The sequence below is a fragment of the Sus scrofa genome, chromosome X (assembly GCF_054392235.1).
Source record: "Sus scrofa isolate SSC_HxYL_T2T_F1_AM1 chromosome X, Sscrofa_HxYL_maternal_Yorkshire_Landrace_v2.0, whole genome shotgun sequence".
NCBI lineage: Eukaryota > Metazoa > Chordata > Mammalia > Artiodactyla > Suidae > Sus > Sus scrofa.
The window spans coordinates 21,822,992-21,837,176 of NC_139401.1; the positions used below are offsets into that span (position 1 = coordinate 21,822,992).

At 43.7% G+C, this 14,185-nt stretch overlaps 1 protein-coding gene across 4 annotated transcripts in view; it reads left to right on the forward strand.

The window, feature by feature from the left end:
- Nucleotides 1-137: 137 nt before the first annotated feature.
- PHEX (phosphate regulating endopeptidase X-linked) overlaps nucleotides 138-14,185 on the forward strand; it is a 242,618-nt gene continuing 228,570 nt past the window's right edge. The window contains exons 1-2 of one of the 4 annotated variants that reach the window (XM_085006095.1): nucleotides 152-276; nucleotides 12,944-13,092. The gene's annotated coding sequence lies outside the window, so the exon portion shown is untranslated. Of the gene's footprint in view, nucleotides 277-12,943; nucleotides 13,093-14,185 lie in introns of all 4 variants that reach the window. The other 3 variants (XM_085006100.1, XM_085006096.1, XM_085006098.1) reach the window with 3 other exon arrangements.

Genomic DNA, 14,185 nt, shown 5'->3' on the forward strand with positions numbered 1-14,185 from the left:
TTGTTGAATGGCCATGGCTACGTGATCATTATTCTGTCTTGCTTGTTCTTTTCTTCCGTATTCTCTCACTTCCCTGACTAAATTGAGTCTTTTACTAGAGTTTTTCTATAGATAAAAAGGCAGGCAGAGGACATGAGTGGGGTGTGTGTGGGGGGGTCCATGCTGGGAGGGCCTCACAGGGCCCTGTTCAGTTACAGGATCAGGGATTATACTTTTTATTCGACTAAACCTGCAACTTGCTGATGCCTGGATTGTGCTTTGATTTCATGGGTTTAGGTAAGTTTGTTTATTTCTGGGGAGGGTAAAACCAGAACAGATTTTTTTTTTTCTTCCCACTGTACAGCAAGGGGGTCAGGTTATCCTTAGATGTATACATTGCAGTAACAGTTTTTTCCCCCACCCTTTCTTCTGTTGCGACATGAGTATCTAGACATAGTTCTCAATGCTATTCAGCGGGATCTCCTTGTAAATCTATTCTAGGTTGTGTCTGATAAGCCCAAGCTCCCGATCCCTCCCACTCCCTCCCCCTCCCATCAGGCAACCACAAGTCTCTTCTCCAAGTCCATGATTTTCTTTTCTGAGGAGATGTTCATTTGTGCTGGATATTAGATTCCAGTTATAAGTGATATCATATGGTATTTGTCTTTGTCTTTCTGGCTCATTTCACTCAGTATGAGATTCTCTAGTTCCATCCATGTTGCTGCAAATGGCATTATGTCATCCTTTTTTATGGCTGAGTAGTATTCCATTGTGTATATATACCACATCTTCCGAATCCAGTCATCTGTCGATGGACATTTGGGTTGTTTCCACGTCCTGGCTATTGTGAATAGTGCTGCAATGAACATGCGGGTGCACGTGTCTCTTTTAAGTAGAGCTTAGTCCGGATAGATGCCCAAGAATGGGATTGCAGGGTCATATGGAAGTTCTATGTATAGATTTCTAAGGTATCTCCAAACTGCAGAACAGATTTTAATTCATGCTGGGTCTTTTCAAGTTTATTCCAAAATACAAAGACTAAGGGGAAGGCTTAGAGGCTCTCATAACTCCATCCTGACATTGTACTGGAATAGCTCTCAGCAGTGCTTATTGGCCACCTTTGCTGCAGCCTCTGTGGAAGAGGGCCCTAGAAGACAGTATTTGGGATATATTCAGGACAAAGTGTAGAGCAAAAGAACATGTAGGCAAACTCTTAAATAGCGAAAAAAAAATAAGTGGAAAACAGCAACCTGAAGCAGCAGGACACTATGAGGGATGCCGGAAAGAGCAGCAGGAAGGAATAAGTATCGGCTTACTAAGGTGAAGAGTATAAAGAAATCACAGGTTGGAGTTTCTGTCATGGCACAGTGGTTAGCGAACCCGACTAGCATTCATGAGGACACGGGTTCGATCCCTGGCCTCACTCAGTGGGTTAAGGATCCAGCATTGCTGTGGCTGTAGTGTAGGCTGGTGGGTACAGCTCTGATTGGACCCCTAGCCTGGGAACCTCCATATGTCTCCGGAGTGGGCCTAGAAAAGGACAAAAAGACAAAAATCACACGTTTCAGGTAAAGGATGAGTAGTGATGTTGGTGGCTGACTGCAGGTGCTTTAGGAAACATTTATAAGAAGACAGCAAAACTCAACAGTTGACCCATGAGTAATTCAGGGGTTATGGGCACCAACCCCCTCGCACAGTTGAAAATCCAAGTATAACTTTACAGTCAGCCCTCAGTATTTTCAGTTCTGCATCCTTATATTCATCCAACCCCAATGTAGTACTGTGGCGTTGACCATTGAAAAAGATCTGTGTATATGGGGACCTGTGCAGTTGAGAGGTGTTCACGTGTCACCTGTAATAGTTATCTCTTTGGCAGGTAAATACAAAGATAAACTCTTAGATTGTCCATCAACCCAAAGGCTGCAAGGCCTTTTTAGTCTAATATTCTCCCACCAGCAAGATACCTGTTATGGGTTGTGTCCCCTCCAAAAATGTTGACATTCTAATCTCTAGTACCTGTCAATGTGGCCTGATTTGGAAATAGGGTCCTTGGAGATGATCAAGTTGAGATGAGGACATTAAGGTGAGCTCTTATTCAATGACTGGTATCCTTGTAAAAAAGGGGAATTTGGAGTTCCCATCGTGGCTCAGTGGTTAATGAACCCAACTGACATCCATAAGGATGCCGGTTTGATCCCTGGCCTCCCTCAGTGGGTTAAGGATCCGGTGTGGCTGTGAACTGTGGTGTAGGTCACAGATGGTGGCTTGGATCTAGCACTGTGGTGTAGGCGGGTGGCTACAGCTCTGATTCGACCCCTAGCCTGGGAACCTCCATATGCCGTGGGTGCAGCCCTAAAAAGACAAAAAATGGTGGGGGTGGGGATTTGAGCCCAGAGACACATGATGTGAAGACACAGGGAGCACACCATTCTTTCTGTAGGTCAAGGAATACCTAAGGAGAAAGGCATGAACCCAGTTCTCCCTTACAGCCCTCAGAAGGCACCAATCCTATGAACACCCTGATTTTTTTTTTTAAATTGAAGTACAATATTTTAGGTAGTACAACATAGTGATTCACAATTTTTCTTTTTTTTTTTTCCCCCTTTCTTTGTGGGGCTGCATCTGAGCATGTGGAAGTTCCTGGGCTAAGGATCGACTTGGAACTGCAGGTGCCGGCCTATGCCAGAGCCTTGGCAGCACTGGATTCGAGCCACCTCTGTGACCTACACCACAGCCCGCAGCAACGCCAAATCCTTAACCCATTGATTGAGGCCAGGAATTGAATCTGCCTTCTCACAGACACTATGTCAGGTTCTTAACCTTCTGAACCATGATGAGAACTCGTGATTTACAATTTTTGAAGGTTATACTTCATTTATAAAGTATTGGTTGTATTTCCCATGTTGTACAGTATATCCTTGTAGCTTATTTTATATCTAATAGTTTGTACCTCTTCATCCCCCACCCCTTTATTGCCTCTCCTTGTGTTCCTTCTCCCCATTGGTAACCACTGGTTTATTCTGTGAGTCGGCTTCTTTTTGTTATATTCACTAGTTTATTGTATTTTTTAGATTCCACATGTAAATGATACCATACAGTATTTGTCTTTCTCTGACTTCTTTAACTTAGCCAAATGCCCTCCAGGTCCATCCACTTTGCTGCAAATGGCAGAATTTCATTCTTTCTTATGGCCGAGTAGTAGTCTATTGTGTATATACCATTATCTTTAGCCATTCATCTGTTGATGAACACTTAGGTTGCTTTTATACCTTGGCCATTGTAAATAATGCTGCTGTGAACATTGGGGTACATATATCTTTTTGAATTAGTGTTTTAGTGTTTGTTTTTGTTTTGGATGTATACCCAGGAATGGAATTACTAGGTCATATGATAGTTCTATTTTAGCTTTTTAAGAAACTGGACTGTTTTCCACAGTGGCTGCACCAATTTACATTTCCATCAACTGTATGAGGGTTTGCTTTTCTCCACATCCTTGCCCACATTTGTTATTTACAATACCTTTATTTCTGAATTCTGGCCTGTAGAACTATGAGAAGACTTTTTTTTTTTTTTTTTGCTTTTTAGGGCTGCACACATGGCATATGGAGGTTCCCATGTTAGGGGTCGAATCGGAGCTGCAGCTGCCAGCCTATGCCATAGCCATAGCAATGCCAGATCCGAGCCATGTCTGAACTACATCACAACTCATGGCAACGCTGGATCCTTAACCCACTGAGCGAGGCCAGGGATTGAACCTGCATCCTCATGGTTCCTAGTCAGATTCGTTTCCCCTTGCCACAGTGGGAACTCTGAGAATACATTTCTTTTAAGTGACCCATTTTTTAGTACTTTGTCATATTAGTCCCAGGAGACTAATACAGATGGTCTTCAAAATAGATGGCAGATGGAGGAGGGTTTATGTGTCAGTCAGCTATTATTTCAGCAATACTACATAACAAGCAAACTTGAAATTTCAACAACTTATAGCAGCAAGTGTTGATTTCTCTCTCACCCTTCCATGGTTGGTTGGGGTTCAGCTGATCTAATCTGGACTCTGCTGGGCTCTGCTCTAAGCTCTGAGTTGGGTCAAGGTCTGCTCCACATGTCTTTCCTCCTCCTTGGATCAGTGGAACTTGATACATGTTCTCCTGATGAAAGACGGGAGTGCAGGAGGGCAAACACTATGACACAGGCACATTTTCTGCCTCTGTCTGTGCCTTGCGCATCACTGTCCATTGGTCCCATTGCATGGCCAAGCCCAAGGCTGAGAGGCAAGGAAGTATGCTCTGTCCACCATGGAGCCATGGCCAAGATATGGATGACAGGAGAGTAAAGAATTGAGAACAATTCATTCTACCCCCATTTGACTTCAGAATTTAATGTAAAATCCAGAAAGTGCTTAATGCCTCCTGTTCAGAAATCATGGTGTTTAAAGAAGGAGAATTTTTTTTTTCTTTTTGCCATTTCTTGGGCCGCTTCCGCGGCATATGGAGGTTCCCAGGCTAGGGGTCGAATCGGAGCTGTAGCCTCCGGCCTATGCCAGAGCCACAGCAACGAAGGATCCGAGCCGCGTCTGCGACCTACACCACAGCTCATGGCAACGCCGGATCGTGAACCCACTGAGCAAGGGCAGGGACCGAACCCGCAACCTCATGGTTCCTAATCAGATTCATTAACCACTGCACCACGACGGGAACTCCCTAAAATTTCTTATTGAGAGAGATCACAGATTGTCCACCTTGACTGTGAGAAACGTTACAGCCCTGTATGGCACTTGAAGTGAAGCAGTCAAGAGTTATTAGCAAAGAGATAGTAAAGTCTTTGAAGGAAGTAAGCAAAAGCACTAAGAGGTACCTCATAAGTAAAATAATACTGTGAATTTCACAGGCATCCTGCCTTGTTATGAGATGTTGAAGTCTTTGGCTTCCTGGAAGGAACATTGTTCTGGAAGCTTGGGAATGGTGTCATTGGGCGAACATATTCTGGTAATTAGGGAGCATGAAACACAAGACTTAATTGCATTTGCTCCTTGGACATGGAATTCAAGAGTTAGAAGCCTAGTACCTTCTCTTCACACCTTGCTTTCAGTAGTAGTATCAGGACTGGCTTGAGGAGTTCCTGTTGTGGCTCAGTGGAAATGAACCTGGCTAGTATCCATGAGGACGCAGGTTCACTCCCTGGCCTCAGTCAGTGGGTCAAGGATCCAGTGTTGCTGTGAGCTGTGGTTTAGGTCGCAGATGCAGTTCGGATCCCATGTGGCTGTGGCTGTGGCGTAGGCCAGCGGCTATAGCTCCGATTTCAACCCCTAGTCTGGGAACCTCCATATGCTGCAGATGTGAGCCTAAAAAGACCACACACACACAAAAAAAAAAAGCACTGGCTTTTTTTCACCACGTTCAGGACAAGCAATGTTTACTCACAGATGCAGGATGTAATAGTGGCCCCAGCCACTGGATTCGTATCTTGGCTCTGCTACTGCCTGGCTCTGGAACTTTGGCCCTCATTGCATCTTTAAAATAAGGATAATAACGGCTCCTTTGTCTTATTCTGTTTGGGCTGCTATAATAATACCATAAGACAGGGTGGCTGATAAACAACAGAATTCTGTTACTCATGCTTGTAGCGTCTGGGAAGTCCAAGAACCATCTTCCTTATTCGTGGCTGTCTTCCTTCTGTGTCTTCATATGGCAGATGGGTCAAGGAGCTCTCTCCCTCTCTCTCTCTTTTTTTTTTTTTCCTCTTTTGGTTGCATCGGCAGCGTATGGCAGTCCCCAGGGCCAGGGATCGAATCTGAGCCACACCTGTGACCTTATGCCATAACTGCTGTAATGCCAGATCCTTAACCCACTGCACCATGGTGGGAACTCCTGGAGTCTCTCTTATAAGGGCCCTAATCCTGTTCATGAGCCTCATGACCATGACCTAGTCACCTATCAAGAGCCTCACCTCCTAATACCATCTGATTGGGAGTTTAGCATTTCAGCATACGAACTTGGGGGACAACTAAATGTTCCGTCTATAGCAACCTCCTTCTGGATCACCGTGAGCATCAAATGAAAGAATTTATGCTTAGAGTGGTGCCTGGCACAGAGTAAGTGCTCAAGTGTTAGCTTTTATTATTTACCAACAAGAATCAGGTTTCAAAAATGAGTTATGCAAAATCAGACTTTAAATGCATTCAGTCAAACTGCCTGCTATATTAAGCTACTGCTGCTTTTCAAAGAAATCAGGTGTTGGAATCTCCCCACACGTTGGTTCTCTAGGCTTCAGCCTCATTCAGTGTTGCCAGCTTGCTTTCCAAACCGGGGTACCAACTTACACACTATGATCAGGGCATGAGAGTTGAGGTTGTTCTATTGCCAACACTTGGCATTGTTAGACTTAAATTTTTGCCAGTCTGGAGGTGTGAGATACTAATTTCTTGTGGTTTAAATTTTCATTCGCCTGATTACTAATGAGGTTGGGCACATTTTTATAAGTTAAGTGGCCAGCCAGTGTTCCTCTTTGGAAAAATGCCTGTCTTCTGTCCATTGGCTATTAGGCTTTTATTTTCTTACTGATCTTCTTCAGGATATTCGTCCTGTGTTGCTTATATTGTTACAAGTACCTACTCTCAATCTGCCCTTGTGAAACCTTTTTAAGATGCATTTTGTTTTTTCTGTGCTTTTTGGTCTTTTTACAACTGCACCAGCAGCATATGGAAGTTCCTAGGCTAGGGGTCGAATCAGAGCTACAGCTGCCAGCCTACGTCACAGCCGCACTACATCTGAGCTGCATCTGTGACCTATATTGCAGCTTCTAGCAACACCGGATCCTTAACCCACTGAGCAAGGCCAGGGTCCAAACAGGCATCTTCACACATGTTCACAGCTATGTTAGATTCTTAACCCATTGAGTTACAATGAAAGCTCCCTAAAGTTTATTTAGTTATTTAGTCCATGCCCAAAGCATGTGAAATTTCCTGGACCAGGGGTCGAAACTGCTGCATAGTAGCAATCTACGCCACAGCAGTAACAACACTGGATCCTTAACGCACTGAGCCACCAGGGAGCTCCAAGACACACTTTTTTTTTTTGTCTTTTTTCCTTTTTTTTTAGGGCTGCACCCATGGCATATGGAGGTTCCCAGGCTAGGGGTCGAATCGGAGCTGTTGCTGCCAGCCTATGCCATAGCCACAGCAGTGCCAGATCCAGCCGCGTCTGCAAACTACACCACAGCTCCCGGCAACGCCGGATCCTTAACCCATTGAGGGAGGCCAGGGATTGAACATGCAACCTCATGGTTCCTAGTCAGGTTCACTTCTGCTGCACCAGACCGGAACTCCAAGATGCACTGTTTGTTTCAATTACATTTTATAATCATCAGGAGACTACCTTGGCTGTACTTGGTCTTTTTGTTTATTAATTGTTTTCTTTTTTTAGGGCCACATTTGTGACATATGGAAGATCCCAGGCTAGGGGTCCATTTGGAACTGCAGCTACCAGCCTGCCCACAGCCACAGCAACACCAGATCCGAGCCCCATTTGCAACCTATGCTGCAACTTTCGGCAACACTGCATCCTTAACCTTCTGAATAAGGCCAGGGATTGAACCTGCATCCTCATGGATAGTAGTCAGGTTCTTAACCTGCTGAGCCACAGTGGGAACTCCCATTAATGGTATTTTTTGATGAACATGAAGTTTTGTTGTTAACAAAGTCACAAATTTCAGATTGTTTCATTTATGACTTCTGTTTATTGTGGGTTTTTTAAAGAAACTTTTCACCAGCCTGATTTTCTCATATATAGTTTTGTTTCAATATTTTAAACGTTTGCTTTTTTTTCTTTTTGGTCTTTTTGCCTTTTCTAGGGTCGCACCCATGGCATATGGAGGTTCCCAGGCCAGGGATCTTATCGGAGCTGTAGCCACCAGCCTACGCCAGAGCCACAGCAACTCAGGATCCGAGTCGTGTCTGCGAACTACGCCACAGCTCACGGCAACGCTGGATCCTTAACCCACTGAGCAAGGCCAGGGACTGAAGATCCTTCACCCACTGAGCAAGGCCAGGGATTGAACCCGTGACCTCATGGTTCCTAGTCGGATTCGTTAACCACTGAGCCACGACGGGAACTCTCGCTTTTCTTAATTAGGTGCTTCATTCTTTTGACATTCCCCACTCCCTTTTTCTGTTAGAATATGAGGAAGGGTTTTTGTTTCGTTTTGGTATGCTATGAATTGTATTTTTTTCCATTGTGATCACCATTTGTTCCAGTACTCTTAATTAAACTGTCCCTTCATTCCTCAGTGATTTGAAAAGCATTTGTTCTTCTCCATTAAGTTATTCATTTATTCGTGAGCTGGTTTCTGGGTCCAACAGCCTTTTTGGACTTTGAGAAAGTGATAGTTGATGGGGCTATGCCAGAAATGTACTTTAAAAAGATATGCAGATGGCCACAGAATGCCAGTGGATTATATTTCATTCTAGAATATTACAAAAAGGAAGAATATGCTGAGCACAGTCTAGATGAAATTTTTTCCGATGGCCATGATATACTTTATTTTTAAAAATTAAATTTAAACATTTAAAATTAGCTGCTAAGTTATGTGGGATCAGTTATCACAGGCTAAATAACTGCATTGTGACAGATTATGGAGATGCACTGAATAAAATATTTCATCAAATGTAGTAGTTATATCTGAGATTACCAAGTTTGTGGACAGAACACTTCAGCATGTGAAATCCAATAAAAAAAAATAAAGCTGTATCTTGGGTACCATTCAGATAGTAGATGTGTTAAGCCAGGCCCCATATACCACCTTAAAAAAGAAACATGGGAGTTCCCGCCGTGGCGCAGTGGTTAACGAATCAGACTAGGAACCATGAGGTCGCGGGTTCGGTCCCTGCCCTTGCTCAGTGGGTTAAGGATCCGGCGTTGCCGTGTGCTGTGGTGTAGGTTGCAGACGCGGCTCGGATCCCGCGTTGCTGTGGTTCTGGCGTAGGCCGGTGGCTACAGCTCCGATTCGACCCCTAGCCTGGGAACCTCCATATGCCGCGGAAGCGGCCCAAGAGATAGCAACAACAACAACAACAACAACAACAAAAAAAGACAAAAGACCAAAAAAAAAAAAAAAAAAAAAAAAAGAAACATTACTTGGTTAGTAATGACCACAAAATTATGCTTAGTTAAGCAGTGAAATCTACATGGTTATCTGTCTTGATTCATTCTTTATAACCCGTCTATTCCCCAAAGTGATCAGAGGCCGCTCACAATGTTAAAACAGGTTTAAAAGAGGACAGCTGAGAGTAGAAGAGATGCGAGCCATCAGCTGCCATATTGTGTTGATCACTTATTCCAGCACCATTCAGAGCATTTCCAGGATCTGCTGTCTTTTCAGTTTCACCTCTGAAAAATAACCTTGGATTGAGGGCAGCATTATACAGTTTCTCAAAGCATAGCCAAAGCTAGTCGCCTGGTGATTATAAAATGTAATTAAAACAAAGCGCATCTAGGTGTTCCCATCGTGGCTCAGTGGTTAACGCATCTGACTAGGAACCATGAAGTTGCGGGTTCGATCCCTGACCTTGCTCAGTGGGTTAAGGATCCGGCGTTGCCCTGAGCTGTGGCATAGACCGCAGATGCAGCTCGGATCTGGCATGGCTGTGGCTGTTGTGTAGGCCAGCACCTGCAACTCCGATCTGACCCCTAGCCCGGGAACTTCCATATGCCCAGGGGTGGCCCTAAAAAGAAAAAAAAAAAAAGTGCATCTAAGGAATGATTTCACAAGGGCCTGCCTCCTCAGTCATGTCTTTGCTGGGAGTTCTCTGCATGTCATTCCCTACCTGGTGAGATGTGAATGGATTCGTCTTGGATCTTGTATCTAGACTTTCTCATTTATAGTGGTAATGCACTGGGTTAATCCACTTCTGTGGGGAACTGGTTCTGATACTCTTTATGCCAGGGTAACTCTCAGGAGGACTGCATAGTTTATGAGGGGCAAAAAAGTGATCATTTGTTTATTCAATGACGTTATGGGTACTTGTGTGTGTCAGGCCCTGGTGCGGTACCCAGCAAACCAAGATGACTGAAGGCCCTCACAAATGTTCCCCAATCTACTTGGGGAAACTAACTCACAGGCCTGAAATAATGGGCTGGTGTCCCATGACCCCGTGTGATGTGCCCCAAGGACATTTGAAACAGTGCAATTAACAATCTAAAATGGCCCAAAAGGGACAGAGGAAGGAGGGAGGGAGTGTTTTTCAGCACGGGAACGGAAACTCTGATGGTTAGGTGGAAGATAGAGTGAAGGGATAGCTGTATATTTTCCAGGTTTCTTTTTTTTTTTTTCTTTTTTTAATTCATCATCATTTCAGATAGAAATGTTTAAGGGAAACAGCAGGGAAGGGCTGCCAGGAACATAGCAATTTGGTTTACCAAGATCATTATATTTAGTACTTTAATGTCTAGCTTTTGAGGTGGGGGGTGAGGGGGGTTGAATTTAAGAAAAAGTAAACAGTTGTTCTTAATTATACCATACTCTGGGACTTGGTGTGCTAGCTTCAAACAAAAATAATCCAGCCCTTTCACCATTTCAGGAACATCAGTGATTAAACAGAATCGATCGTCTGAGTGGTTACGATGGGGAGTTATTACAGTTAAATAATGCTAAGCCTTTGAGATGAGCAGTAAACGCCAAATGAAATTCCTGGCTAATAATATCAGCGAGGCAGTCTGTTGTGTAATGTCGTATTTATCACCTCCTTAGGAAGACAAATGATCTTTCCTGTTGGTATAATGTATTATATTTTTGAAATTCATATATCACCTCATGAATTTTACACAATACTAAACCAATAAAATGTTCCTGGAATTCAACACATTGAAAAACATTGTCTCCTTAAACAAATGAACCTGCATCAATTATTTAAGAATGCCTAAATGAGGTCTTTTCCTCTGGCCTTAGCTGTCAAGGTCCTCGGTTGCATTAGGGGGATCACTTGAGGTCTATATTTCTCAAGTAAAAAAATAAGATTCTTGTCAATTAAATCTCTTGGGGTAGGCTGGATATGAAAGGATTTCTTTTGTTGTGGTGGTTAAAATATTGCTTCTTGACATACCATGTTATTCTTTTTTTTGTCTTTTTTGTCTTTTTAGGGCCACACCCGCAGCCTATGGAGGTTCCAAGGCTAGGGGTCCAATCGGAGTTGTAGCCACTGGCCTACACCACTGCTCACGGCAACACTGGATCCTTAACCCACTGAGTGAGGCCAGGGATCGAACCTGCATCCTCATGGATGCTAGTTGGGTTTGTTAACCACTGAGCCACGATGGGAACTCCAGCAATGTTATTCTTTTTTTTTTTAAAAAGTTTTATTGAAGTATGGTTGATTTACAAGGTTGTAATTGAAAAGACTTCAGTTGGCAGCTGTCTGCCAAGGGCTCCAGTTTTGCCCTGAGAACTGGTTGGGAGGGGACCTAGTTCTTGGTCCTGATTTCAGGAGGACTTCAATCCGGCTGTCCTCCAGCTGCGTCCCTCGCCACCAGGGAGGGCTCTGAAGTGACAAAGGGATGTTTCTGTGTCCACTTCTAGAACACTCCTGTTTCCCCAAGTCTTGAAATTCTCTGCCCATACTGCTCAGGGCCCATGGGGGTCTCTTCAGTTTCTTGTCCCCCAGCTTGATGGAAGCCTCTGCCTGGCTCAGGGCGCTGCTGGTGGTGGGGGTGTGAGCAGAGGAAAGGAGGTGCCAATGTGCTTTTGTGTGGCCCTTCACATAGTCTGAGAATTGTGCATTGGAACCTGGCCTCCCAGGTGGGGAAGAGGAATATTTACAGGTGACGGGGGTAGGATGTACTTGATTTAACAGTTTGTAGCCTGATTTCCAGCTTTAAATGAGATGTGGATAGACCTGCATTTGTACTCTTGTCTCAAAATGTAGAAATGGGCTTGTAGAAGTGTATTATAATTTTTTTTAAAACACGGACAATTAGCACTCATTATGTTTGGAAGAATAATGGCAAATATTATATTGTGTCAAATGAGCTCCTTTTAGAGTAAAAAACTTTCCTCTGTGGCTCAGCAGGTTAAGGATCCGGTGTTGTCACTGCTGTGGTGCGGGTTCAGTCCTTGGCCTGGGAACTTCCATATGCCATGGGCATGGCCAACAGAAATAAATAAATAAACACCCCACAAAACTTTCAAATGCATTACAAAACTGAAAATAATCAGCCGAAATTTCAAAATCTTAGTTCCCATCCTCCATTTGTAGAACACGTCCTATTTAATGTGCCCCCATCTTTTTTTTTTTTTTAATTTTCCACCGAATACTTTATTGGCAGAAAGTTCTAGGATACAGGGATATGTCTCCATGATAAAATCCAGGCTTGGTGTAAGGAATGCAGTGGTGAGGTACGGCCGAGGAGAAGAGGTGAACAGGACGCCTCAGCCACTCTCTTGAAAGAAAGGATTTCCCAGTTGTCCTCAATCACGTCTAGTATCCTCAGAGAAAGTTCCCATTGCTGTTGCTGTCTAGTCCTTGGTCTTCATTTGGCTGCAAAATCACATTCTGAATGTAGCCTTTTCAGGCCAACGTCTCTCATCTCATTGAGATTTCAGTTGCATTCATCCTGCAGTATGAAATGCCTTTTCGCTCAGGTCCCAGGGGTAAAACGATGTCCAGATCAGGATCCCAGCCCTCAGGCGGCTCAAAGTCAGGTGTATGTTCACACCTGGCTGTTCTTATTACCAGTGGCAACACAACAAGTTAGGACTGGGGACTGGACCAGAGTCTGTGAGGAGAAGATGAGCCATTGCTGTGGTTTTAATTTGCATTTCCTTAATGACTCATGAAGCTGAGCTCCTTTTTGTAGAGTTATTGGTCACTTGGATAACCTCTTTTTGAAGTGTCTGTTCAAGTCTTTGGTCCACTTCTTCTCTTGGGTGATCTGTTTCTCCTCACTTCTTCGAGCATGTTCTGTGTATATTGCAGCTATGAAGGACAGGCACCATTTTGACATACCTTCCAGACAGAGAGAAAACCATCGGCAGTGCCTTTAACACATTTAATTTGTGCATCTTGTGTTGGAGAAGAGCAGGAGTTGGTGTGACGTTAAGACGGTGAATGAGGAAGGGAGCCGGGTAAGCAAGTGTGTGGCTAAGCTGAGCTTAAAATAGTGCGATAATTCTATGCCCCTTGGAAAGGAGCTGCAGCTCTGAGCCCTCAGTGCCTTCCACTGCATCAGCCTTCTTGATTTGTTCCGCTCCTCTGTTTTCTGCTTCCCTTTCCTTTTCTTTCTTTTCATTCCATTCTTTCATCCTCCCTTCCTCCTTTTCTTGTCTAGCAAATTTGCCCTGGCAACTTACCATAGGTATAGACAGCCCTGAATTAAACAAACAAACAAACAAAAAACCCGAGGAGTTCCTGCTGTGGCACAGTGGGTTAAGGATCCAGCATTGTCTCTGCAGTGGTGCAGGTTAAAAGGATCTGGCATTGCTGCAGCTGTGGCATGGCATAGGTTGAAGCTGTGGCTCAGATTCAATCCCTGAACTTCCATATGCTGTGGTCGTAGCCAAAACCAAACGAACAAATAAACATTAGGAAGCATCTCTGGATATATTTATGGGAGATGCACTACTAAGAAGCACAGTAATAATAATGCTTAATGTTTCTTCGGGCACTGTTTTAAGTACTTCATCTTATATCTGTAAGATACTTTTATTATCTCTGCTTGTTAGGTGCAAAATTGAGACCCTGAGAGCTGAGGCAATTTTCTCAAGGTCACAAAGAAGTAAGTGGCATTGAGTGCTAGGAATCCAACCCGGGGAGTCGGGTCGTGGACACCATGCACTTAACCTTGGTCATCGCTGCACTGTACTGCCTGGCAGCACGGAAATGTGCGGCATCCTGAATGGTGCCACTAGGGTTACGGAGGAAGGAAAGAGAAGGGAATTGTAGCTGTGCACGTTCAGTCTGCAAAGTAGAAACCACTCTAGTTGTTTAAAAGAGAGTGTATATATATATATATTTTTTTTAACTTAAAACTTTTTCTGTTGAAGTATACTCGATTTACAGTGTTGTGTTAATTTCTTCTCTACGAAGTGATTGATTTATATATGTATATATATTATTCCTATTCTTTTCCATTATGGTTTGTCACAGGACTTTGAACATACGTCCCTATGCTGTTCAGTAGGACCTTGTTGTTTATCCATCCTGTATATACTGGTTTTC